General features: G+C 49.1%; 1 long non-coding RNA gene across 3 annotated transcripts in view; it reads right to left on the bottom strand.

Moving 5' to 3' along the window:
* Positions 1 to 793: 793 nt before the first annotated feature.
* The window catches only part of LOC120405289, a 28789-nt gene continuing 18068 nt past the window's right edge, over positions 794 to 11514 (bottom strand). For all 3 annotated transcript variants that reach the window (XR_005598473.1, XR_005598475.1, XR_005598474.1), the window contains exons 4-5: positions 2891 to 3074; positions 794 to 1104 (exon numbers count right to left, since the gene is read on the bottom strand). This is a non-coding gene — a long non-coding RNA (uncharacterized LOC120405289). The remainder of the gene's footprint in view (positions 1105 to 2890; positions 3075 to 11514) is intronic.

The following is an 11514-nucleotide window of genomic DNA, read 5'->3' as shown; positions in this document are numbered from 1 at the left end:
TTGACATCAGAGTCCTGGTCCCGTGGCAGACGTCATTCCTGGTACCACCACTCGTACCGCTCCCACGTCACCAATAGGTCGTTGGTAACCTCAACCTCGACCTCCATGCAGTGCCCTACGACACAGCCGAGCCAACCCGACCAGCTGGTGCCGCTGGTGCTGCACCAGAGTCAATGGCAGGGGCCCCCGTACATGCCCAGCAAGGTCCTTGGTCAATAGCAGGGGCATCGGAGGCTCCTTCAGCCACATTATCCAGACCTCCGAGGGATAGATCGGTGGGTCCTGGATCCTCGGCACTGCATGAGGAGTCCGCCCAAGGGGTGGATCTCGTGGCACCGGCTGATGTGCAGAGCCCCATACTGACCCCCTCCCTCACACCGGATGACAAAATTGCAGCCCCACCCCCCTCTGCACCGTAGGAGGACTTCAGGGCTCATCAGGAGCTACTAAAGCGAGTAGCATCCAGTCTCCAGCTCCAAGCTGATGAGATGGAGGGACCCTCAGACTTGCTGTTTAACATGCTGTCGTCCTCAGTACTAGGCAGAGTGGCCCTCCCACTGCACGAAGGGGTGGCTAACATCTCCAATGCCCTCTGGCAAATGCTGGCCTCCCTCGCCCCAATATTGAAAAAGGCAGAGCGCAAATACTTCATACCCGCGAAACGGCACAAATACCTTTATACCCACCCGGCCTCCAACTCCCTAGTGGTGGAGTCCGTAAATCATAGGGAAAGACAGTGTCAACCAGGACCCACACCCCAAAATAAAGACTCTAAAAGATTGGACTTGTTTGGCAGGAAGCTTTATTTGTCCGCCACCTTCCAGCTCCGGGTGGCCATCCACCAGGCCCTCCTTAGTCATTACGAGTTTAACTTGTGGGGGTCACTGCCGAAAATTCGAGCCCTCCCCCCCCGGAATGCGAACGGAAGGATTTTAAGGTGCTGGTGGAGGAGGGCACCACTGCAAAGGCTGCTCTGCAGGAGGCGTCGGATGCCGGTCCATGGCTTCGGCCGTGTCTGTGTGCAGGGCATTGTGGCTACCGCTGTCTGGGCTCTCTGCGGAGGCGCAATCTGTGATGCAGGATCTCCCCTTTGACGGCAAGGACCTGTTCACAGAACAAAGAGATGTGAGGCTCCATGGCATGAAGGACTCACGTACTACCCTTCAGACCCTCAGGCTCTACGTCCCGCCCAAGGAAAAGCCTAAGATGCAAGCCTCCATCCCTGCGCCCCAGCCGAGATACAAGCCCGCCTACAAGAGGTCCAAGACCCAAAAGAGGTGACCTCAGAGGCAGTCTCGCTCTGCCCCGCAGCCTGGGCCCTCCAGAGGCCCGCAGAGGCGATTTTGACTGGTTGCAGGAGGGTGCCCCGGTGACCCCCAAGAGAACTCTCCTACTACTAAAGTTTGCCTTCAGCAACTGCTTGTGTGCGTTCCTTATGGAATGGTCCCGAAGAACATCGGACCGATGGGTCCTCAACACCATTTCCCAGGGTTACACACTACAATTTGTCTCACGGCCGCCCTCTGAGCCCCCTCCCTTGGAAGGCAAGGGGGACCCGTCACATTTACCCCTGCTACAGCAGGAAGTGGGTTGGCTCCTCAGCTTGGGAGCTGTGGAGAAGGTTCCGTGGGAGTTCCGGGGGAAAGGGTTTTACTCCCGTTACTTCCTGATCCCCAAGGCGAAAGGGGGGCTCAAGCCCATCCTGGATCTGCGAGACCTCAATCGGTTCAGGGCAAAATGCCAGTTCCACATGGTCTCTCTGGCATGTATCATACCCACTCTGGATCCCGGCGATTGGTATGCAGCCCTGGACCTTCAGGATGCATACTTCCATATCCATATATTCGAGGGGCACAGACGCTTCCTCCGTTTCCTAGTGGGACAGGACCACTACCAATTTACGGTCCTCCTGTTTGGCCTGTCCTCTGCGCCCAGGGTATTCACAAAGTGTATGGCAGTAGTGGCGGCCTACCTCAGACTCTGAGGGGTACAGATATTCCCCTATCTCGACAAATGTCTGCTCAAGGGCAGCTCGCAGTCCCAGGTGCAGAACCTCGTGGACCTGCTCTTGGCTACGTGTGCCAACCTAGGCCTCCTAGTAAACGAGGCCAAGTCGACATTGGTCCCGATGCAGCGCATAGAATTCATAGGCACTCTCCTGGATGCCTCCAAGGCCACAGCCTCCCTTCCCATGGACAGGTTCCAGACCCTGAAGGGGCTTATAGCCTCGGTCATGGAGTTCCCCATCATCATGGCCAGGGCATGCCTGCAGCTCTTGGGCCACATGGTGGCGTACACGTATGTGGTCTGCCATGCCAGGCTTCAGATGAAGCCCCTCCAACTCTGGTTGGCCTCAGGGTTCTCCCAAGCCCGGGACAAACTAGACAAGGTCCTCTCGGTACCAGCGCGGGTGATTGCTACGCTACAATGGTGGTCCTGCCTGGCCAATATGCTCCAGGGAGTTCCCTTCCAGGACCCAACCCCGTCGCTAGACCTAGTGTCCGACGCGTCGGACCTGGGTTGGGGGGCCCACATAGGGAACTCACAGACCCAAGGGATGTGGTCAGCCACTGAGCTGTCCCTTCACATAAACGTCAGGGAACTCAGGGTAATACGCTTAGCCTGTATGGCGTTCAGCTCACAGCTTCGCGGCAAGGTGGTCAGAGCACTCACAGACAACACCGCTACGATGTTTTACATCAACAGGCAAGGTGGGACAAGGTCCTTGGCCTTCTGCCTGGAAGCCCTCAGCCTATGGGAGTTCTGTATAGCCCACGACATCTCCCTGAAGGCTTTCCACTTGCCAGGTGTCAACAACACACAGGCCGATTGCTTGAGCAGGTTTTTCTCCTCCCAACACGAGTGGTCGCTCCACTCGGAGGTCACTCACCAGCTCTTCCGAGCATGGGGCACTCCCCAAGTAGACCTGTTTGTGACCCGACAGAACCGCCATTGCCACAGGTTCTGTTCCGGCGGTTGGGGTGGGGAGGAATGCGATCTCAGATGCCTTCCTTCTGTCATGGTTGGGTCAACTCCTCAACGCCTTTCCCCCATTTCCTCTCATTGGCAAGGTCCTGGAGAAAGTGAAAACGGACAAGGCGCGTGTCCTCCTGATTGCCCCAGCTTGGTCCTGGCAACATTGGTATGGGACCCTCCTGGGCTTGCTCATGGCCCCTCCACGGCAGTTGCCACTCTGCCCGGACCTACTCTCCCAGGACCAGGGCCGCCTCCTCCACCCCAATCTGGCCACCCTCCATTTGACATCATGGCTGATCAATGGCTAGATGTGGAGGAGAGAAGGTGTTTGGAAGGGGTCAGGCGTGTCCTCCTCAAAAGTAGAAAGCCATCCACATGCCGAGCCTACCTGGCAAAGTGGTCCAGGTTCTCCAGGTGGTCAGGCAAGCAGGGTACTTCCCCAATGTTCACCCCGCTCCAACTTATCCTCAAGTACCTTCTTCACCTTAGAACTCAAGGCCTGGCCCCTTCCTCTGTCAGGGTACACCTGGCGGCTATTTTGGCATTCCATCCGCCAATCCAGGGCTGCTCGGTTTTCTCCCATGCCATGACTGGGCGTTTCCTCAAAGGGTTAGACCGGTCCTTTCCTTATGCTAGAGCCCCTGTCCCTTAATGGGATCTAAATTTGGTGTCATCCCGCCTCACGGGGGCCCCGTTCGAGCCCCTGGCCACATGCTCATGGTCTCACCTTTCGTGGAAGGTAGCCTTCGTCATGGCCATCACGTCAGCCCTGACCTGCGACCCCCCTTACAAAGTCTTTCACAAGGACAAGGTTCAGCTCTGCCCACACCCAGCATTCCTCCCTAAGGTGGTCTCCGCTTTTCACTTGGGCCAGGACATCTTCCTGACTATCCTCTGCCCCAAACCTCATGCCTCTAATGAGGAACATCGCCTCCATATGCTTGATGTGCACAGAGCACTGGCTTTTTATTTGGATCGGACTAAGCCGTTCCGCAGGTCCTCGCAACTCTTTGTTGCTTCAGCCGAGCACATGAAGGGTCAACCAATCTCCACCCAGAGGCTTTCCCGGTGGTTTACATCGTGCATCCACACATGACCTAGCAGGGGTTCCCGCACCACCTATCATGAGGGCACACTCGACAAGGGCTCAGACCTTGGCGGCGGCCTTTGTGGTCCATGTCCCTATCCAAGACATCTGTAGATCTGCTACCTGGTCCTCAGTACACACGTTCATGTCGCACTATGCGATCGTCTCCCACAGCAGGGATGACGCTGGTTTCAATAGGGCTGTGCTTCAGCCAGGGAATCTGTGAACTCATACTCACCTCCATCAGACATAACTTGCAATCATCTACTGTGGAATATACATGAGCAAGCACTCAAAGAAGAAAGGACAGTTACCTGTTCCATAACTGGTGTTCTTCGAGATGTGTTGCTCATGCCTATTCCACATCCCACCGTCCTTCCCCTCTTTCGGAGTTGGTCCGGCAAGAAGGAACTGAGGGTGGTGGGAGCACATGGCTCCCCGTATAGCGCACTATAGAGGTGCCACTCCAGGGGTCGCAGCAGCACTCTCCCTACGGGTACTGCTGAGGGAAAAACTTCTGGCACCGGTGCACGTGGAGAGCATGCACACCTACTGTGTAATACATCTGAGCAACACATCTCGACGAACGCCAGTTACGGAACAGGTAACTGTCCTTTTTTTGATTGATAGCTGGAAAACTTGCCCAAATTATTCACCTTTTTGCCAGCTTAAAAAGTTCAAGAACCCCTTTCTTGCCCTCTAAAAACAAGCACAGGAATTACACAGAATGCACCTCTTGATTGCCTTAATCTTTCTCCTTTTCCTCATATTTGTTGGCCTTGTTCCAGCTCTTGGTCAAGTTCATGCCTAGGAAGCTGATTACTGGCAGTGACAATCAGAGGGGCAGGGCTTGTAAGGGCAAAAACAACAAAACGTTGCTTTCCAGCATCATAGAAAGAGAATAAATTCCCTTGATTTTTCACTGGTGAATTTAAGTACCATTAACTAGAAAATCCAAAGTGAATCTACGCTTGGAAGCACATGAATTACTGCAAAGAATGCACACATCTTTTAACAGGTCATTGACTAAAAGCGATCTTGATGTAAATGTAGTCATGTAACAGACATAGAATCATGAACTCCAGCAAACTCCAAAGACAGCTAGGAGACAGCAGTGCTCCACCCTCAGAATGAGGAGTCGAAGCCCTGATGAATCATCATCATTGTATACTAGTCTTGATAGATTCATAGACTCGAGGACTGGAAGAGACCTCAAGAGGTCATCGAGTCCAGTCCCCTGCCCTCATGGCAGGACCAAATACTGTCTAGACCATCCCTGATAGACATTTATCTAACCTACTCTTAAATATCTCCAGAGATGGAGATTCCACAACCTCCCTAGGCAATTCATTCCAGTGTTTAACCACCCTGACAGTTAGGAACTTTTTCCTAATGTCCAACCTAAATCTCCCTTGCTGCAGTTTAAGCCCATTGCTTCTTGTTCTATCATTAGAGGCTAAGGTGAACAAGTTTTCTCTCTCCTCCTGATGACACCCTTTTAGATACCTGAAAACTGCTATCATGTCCCCTCTGTCTTCTCTTTTCCAAATTAAACAAACCCAATTCTTTCAGCCTTCCTTCGTAGGTCATGTTCTCAAGACCTTTAATCATTCTTGTTGCTCTTCTCTGGACCCTCTCCAATTTCTCCACATCTTTCTTGAAATGCAGTGCCCAGAACTGGACACAATACTCCAGTTGAGGCCTAACCAGCGCAGAGTAGAGCGGAAGAATGACTTCTCGAGTCTTGCTTACAACACACCTGTTAATGCATCCCAGAATCACGTTTGCTTTTTTTTGCAACAGCATCACACTGTTGACTCATATTTAGCTTGTGGTCCACTATAACCACTATATCCCTTTCTGCCGTACTGCTTCCTAGACAGTCTCTTCCCATGCTGTATGTGTGAAACTGATTGTTCCTTTCTAAGTGGAGCACTTTGCATTTGTCTTTATTAAACTTCATCTGGTTTACCTCAGACCATTTCTCCAATTTGTCCAGATCATTTTGAATTATGACCCTGTCCTCCAAAGCAGTTGCAGTCCCTTCCAGTTTGGTATCATCTGCAAACTTAATAAGCATACTTTCTATGCCAACATCTAAGTCTTTGATGAAGATACTGAACAGAGCCGGTCCCAAAACAGACCCCTGCGGAACCCCACTTGTTATACCTTTCCAGCAGGATTGGGAACCATTAATAACTACTCTCTGAGCACGGTTATCCAGCCAGTTATGCACCCACCTTATGGTAGCCCCATCTAAATTGTATTTGCCTAGTTTATCGATAAGAATATCATGCGAGACCATATCAAATGCCTTACTAAAGTCTAGGTATACCACATCCATCGCTTCTCCCTTATCCACAAGACTCGTTATCCTATCAAAGAAAGCTATCAGATTGGTTTGACATGATTTGTTCTTTACAAATCCATGCTGGCTATTCCCTATCACCTTACCACCTTCCAAGTGTTTGCAGATGATTTCCTTAATTACTTGCTCCATTATCTTCCCTGGCACAGAACTTAAACTAACTGGTCTGTAGTTTCCTGGGTTGTTTTTATTTCCCTTTTTATAGATGGGCACTATATTTGCCCTTTTCCAGTCTTCTGGAATCTCTCCCGTCTCTCATGATTTTCCAAAGATAATAGCTAGAGGCTCAGATACCTCCTCTATTAGCTCCTTGAGTATTCTAGGATGCATTTCATCAGGCCCTGGTGACTTGCAGGCATCTAACTTTTCTAAGTGATTTTTAACTTGTTCTTTTTTTTATTTTATTTTCTAAACCTACCCCCTTCCCATAAACATTCACTATGTTAGGCATTCCTTCAGACTTCTCAGTGAAGACCAAAACAAAGAAGTCATTAAGCATCTCTGCCATTTCCAAGTTTCCTGTTACTGTTTCTCCCTCCTCACTGAGCGGTGGGCCTACCCTGTCCTTGGTCTTCCTCTTGCTTGATGGTTGACATGCTGGCCCACTAATGGCTCCTTCATTCCCATCATCCACACAAATCAGCTTGGGTTTCTGACACTCTTTGCCAAATGAAGAGAAAGTGTGGAAACACTAGCAGTAGTGGTAGAAGCCAAACTCGAACAGCTTAATGGGACTAAATCAGAGGGCCCAGATAATCTTCATCCAAGAATATTAAAGGAACTGGCACATGAAATTGCAAGCCCATTAGCAAGAATTTTTAATGAATCGGTAAACTCAGGGGTTGTACCATACGACTGGAGAATTGCTAACATAGTTCCTATTTTTAAGAAAGGAAAAAAATGTGATCAGAGTAACTATAGGCCTGTTAGTTTGACATCTGTAGTATGTAAGGTCTTGGAAAAAATTTTGAAGGAGAGGGTAGTTAAGGACATTGAGGTCAATGGTAATTGGGACAAAATACAACATGGTTTCACAAAAAGTAGATCGTGCCAAACCAACCTGATCTCCTTCTTTGAGAAAGTAACAGATTTTTTAGACAAAGGAAATGCAGTGGATCTAATTTACCTCGATTTCAGTAAGGCATTTGATACGGTTCCACATGGAGAATTATTAGTTAAATTGGAAAAGATGGGGATAAATATGAAAATTGAAAGGTGGATAAGGAACTGGTTAAAGGGGAGACTACAACGGGTCATACTGAAAGGTGAACTGTCAGGCTGGAAGGAGGTTACTAGTGGAGTTCCTCAGGGATCAGTTTTGGGACCAATTTTATTTAACCTTTTTATTACTGACCTTGGCACAAAAAGCGGGAATGAGCTAATAAAGTTTGCGGATGACACAAAGCTGGGAGGTATTGCTAACACAGAGAAGGACCGGGATATCATACAGGAAGATCTGGATGTCCTTGTAAACTGGAGTAATAGTAATAGAATGAAATTTAATAGTGAAAAGTGTAAGGTCATGCATTTAGGGGTTAATAACAAGAATTTTAGTTATAAATTGGGGACGCATCAGTTGGAAGTAACAGAGGAAGAGAAGGACCTCGGAGTATTGGTTGATCACAGGATGACTATGAGCTGCCAAGGTGATATGGCTGTAAAAAAAGCTAATGCGGTTTTAGGATGCATCAGGCGAGGTATTTCCAGCAAAGATAAGGAGGTGTTAGTACCATTATATAAGGCACTGGTGAGACCTCATCTGGAATACTGTGTGCAGTTCTGGTCTCCCATGTTTAAGAAGGATGAATTCAAACTGGAACAGGTTCAGAGACGGGCTACTAGGATGATCCGAGGAATGGAAAACCTGTCTTATGAAAGGAGACTGAAAGAGCTTGGCTTGTTTAGCCTAACCAAAAGAAGGTTGAGGGGGGATATGATTGCTCTTTATAAATATATCAGAGGGATTAATATTAGGGAGGGAGAGGAATTATTTAAGCTTAGTAACAATGTGGACACAAGAACAAATGGATATAAACTGGACACTAGGAAGTTTAGACTTGAAATTAGACGAAGGTTTCTAACCATTAGAGGAGTGAAGTTCTGGAACAGCCTTCCAAGGGGAGTAGTGGGGGCAAAAGACATATCTGGCTTTAAGACTAAGCTTGATAAATTTATGGAGGGGATGGTATGATGGGATAGCCTAATTTTGGCAATTAATTTGGCAATTGATCTTTGATTATCAGCAGGTAAGTATGCCCAGTGGTCTGTGATAGGATGTTAGATGGGTTGGGATCTGAGTTACTACAGAGAATTTTCCTGGGTGCTGGCTGGTGAGTCTTGCCCACATGCTCAGGGTTTAACTGATCACCATATTTGGGGTCGGGAAGGAATTTTCCTCCAGGGCAGATTGGCAGAGGCCCTGGAGGTTTTTCGCCTTCCTCTGCAGCATGGGGCACGGGTCACTTTCTGGAGGATTCTCTGCAGCTTGAGGTCTTCAAACAGCAATTTGGGGACTTCGATAACTCAGACATAGGCTAGGGGTTTGTTACAGAAGTGGAAGGGTGGGATTCTGTGGCCTGCGTTGTGCAGGAGGTCAGACTAGATGATCATAATGGTCCCTTCTGACCTTAAAGTCTATGAGTCTATGAGAAAATGAAGACTGATACAAACAGGATGGGACATAATGAATGCTTCCAAGCCTATGCTGAGGCTGTATTACAGGCCAAGAAAACCTTCCTTTCTGTAACGGAATGCTAAACTGTATTATACGGTTCAGCTACAGTAGACTCTCGCTATAACAGCCTTCGCAATAGTGAACCTTGGGTTATAGCAAATGTGGTCCCTAGATCCCACCTCCACTCCATCCTCAACCGCTGAGCACTGAGAGGTCCTCCAGCCCTGGGGCTGTGGCAGGGGCTGACAGGTCCTCTGGCCCTGGGGCTTTGACCAGAACACAGTGCTTCTCCAGCCTGGGGCTGCAGCGGGGAGGCACAGAGCTCCTCCAGTCCTGGAGCTCTGGCCAGGACTGAGAACTCCTCCAGCCCTGGGGCCACAGCAGGGAGAGAGAGCGCCTCTGGCCTTAAGCTCACAACAGCCACCTGGTAGTGCATAGAAGTGAACATGTCTCTGGTGTATCTCTCTGAGGTCTGTAGCCATCTCAAATCTGGTACAAGAGCCAGATCTGCTAGTAGCAGCATATATGCCAACTCCATGGCTGCTCCGGTGCTGGAGCACTCACGGGGAAAAAATTAGTGGGTGCTCTGCACCCACCGACAGCCAAGCTCCCTGCCCCGGCCTGACCTCCACCTCCTCCCTCAGTGCACCGCGTCCCCACTCCTCCGCCTACCTCCCAGCTCTTGCCACCGCTAAACAGCTGTAGCAAGCTCTGGGAGGAGGGGGAGGAGCGGAAACATGGCGCGTTCAGGGGAAGAGGAGGGGCCAGGGCGGGAATTTGGGGAAGGAGTCAAATGGGGCAGGGAAGGGGTAGAATTGGGGCAGGGACGGGGGCAGAGGAGGGTCGAGCACCCACTGGTGCCATTAGAAGTCGGCATCTATGAGTAGCAGCTCTGCAATCTATTGTGGACAAGGTATAGATGACATGACGTCAAAAGAAAACTAGTGCCAGAGGAGAATAGAAACAGAAGAAAAACTGCAACAAAAGTTGCAGAAAGAAATGGGGGGAAACGGTACAAGGATTGTAGAATTGATCTAATCAACATGCCACTTTTCAGTGTCCTAGAGAACTTCAGCTTTGGTAGACCTTCAGAGTGAACAGACTGGAAGCAGTATTTTTGAAAGATTTTGCATTGCTGCAAAACTCCATAAGAAAATAGGAGATATTCAAGTATCATCTTTAATTTATGCTATGACGAAGCAGGAAGAACATATGTTTAAATCACTTACCTTTACTGAAGACAGTCACAAAGATGACTATGAAAGAGTTCTGGCTATGTTTGATGCATACTTTATTCCTCAGAGAAATGTGGTTTATGAAAGAGCATGTTTTCACCAGAGAATTCGGGAATCAAGAGAAAATGTTAAATCTTTTATAAGAACTTTGCATGCACCAGTGGAGGGGAACCCTAGAGCTCTCAGCCCACCCACTGCTGCCCAGGATCTTCATTTTATCATGAAGTCTAAAAGTCAGGGACAGGTCAGGGGCTTCCTGAATTTTTCATTATTCCCCGTGACCTGTCTGTGACTTTTACTAAAAATATCCGTGATTAAATCTTAGCCTTAACCATGAGATACTGTCTTGCCTGAAAGACGTGGAAAGAGTCAAAGGTAATGCACTAAAATGGGCTGAGTCCCTCATGGAGGGAGACACCCTATGAGTAGTGATGGGAAATGGCACCTAGACCTCTCACTCATGGAGTCCCACAAGGATCAGTTCTCTCTCTGTTCCTTTTCAACACCTACCTGCAACCACTAGGTGAACTAGTCAGACACCAGGGACTCAAGTGCCAGCAATATGCAATAACACAGCTCCACCTATCCTTCACCACAAATGATCACACCATTACCACCAAGATGGCCCAGTACTTGGATGAGATCAGCTCATAGATGAAGGACAGCTGGCTGAAGCTGATCCCAAGCTTGACAGGAGCTTAAGAAAGAAGAAGGGGCATTAAAGAGTTTGCAGCCACAGTGCAGTCTCCTTTGGTTGAAGGTACTCACCCATGACTGGTCAATTCAGTCCACAGAAGAAAAATGCTCTGGGATGCCTTCTGGACACTGAGCTCTCACACAAAATGCATTACTTGTGGATGCTGCTACCATCTCTGGTCAGCTAGAAAAGTGGTTCTCAACAGGGGCATGTATACCCCTAGGGATACACAAAGATCTTCCCAGGGGTACATCAATTCATTTAGATATTTGCCTAGTTGTACAACAGGCTACAAAAAAAGCACTAGCAATATAAGTACAACTAAAATTTCATACAGACAATGACTTGTTTATCCTGCTCTATATACTATACCAGGGATCGGCAAGCTTTGGCACGCAGCTTGCCAGGGTAAGCACCCTGGCGGGCCAGGCCGGTTTGTATACCTGCTGCGTCCACAAGTTTGGCCGATCGCAGCTC

The sequence above is a fragment of the Mauremys reevesii genome, linkage group 4 (assembly GCF_016161935.1).
Source record: "Mauremys reevesii isolate NIE-2019 linkage group 4, ASM1616193v1, whole genome shotgun sequence".
In the NCBI taxonomy this organism is placed as follows: domain Eukaryota; kingdom Metazoa; phylum Chordata; order Testudines; family Geoemydidae; genus Mauremys; species Mauremys reevesii.
Note: the sequence above shows the minus strand (reverse complement) of the source record. Positions and strands in the feature narration are given on the sequence as shown.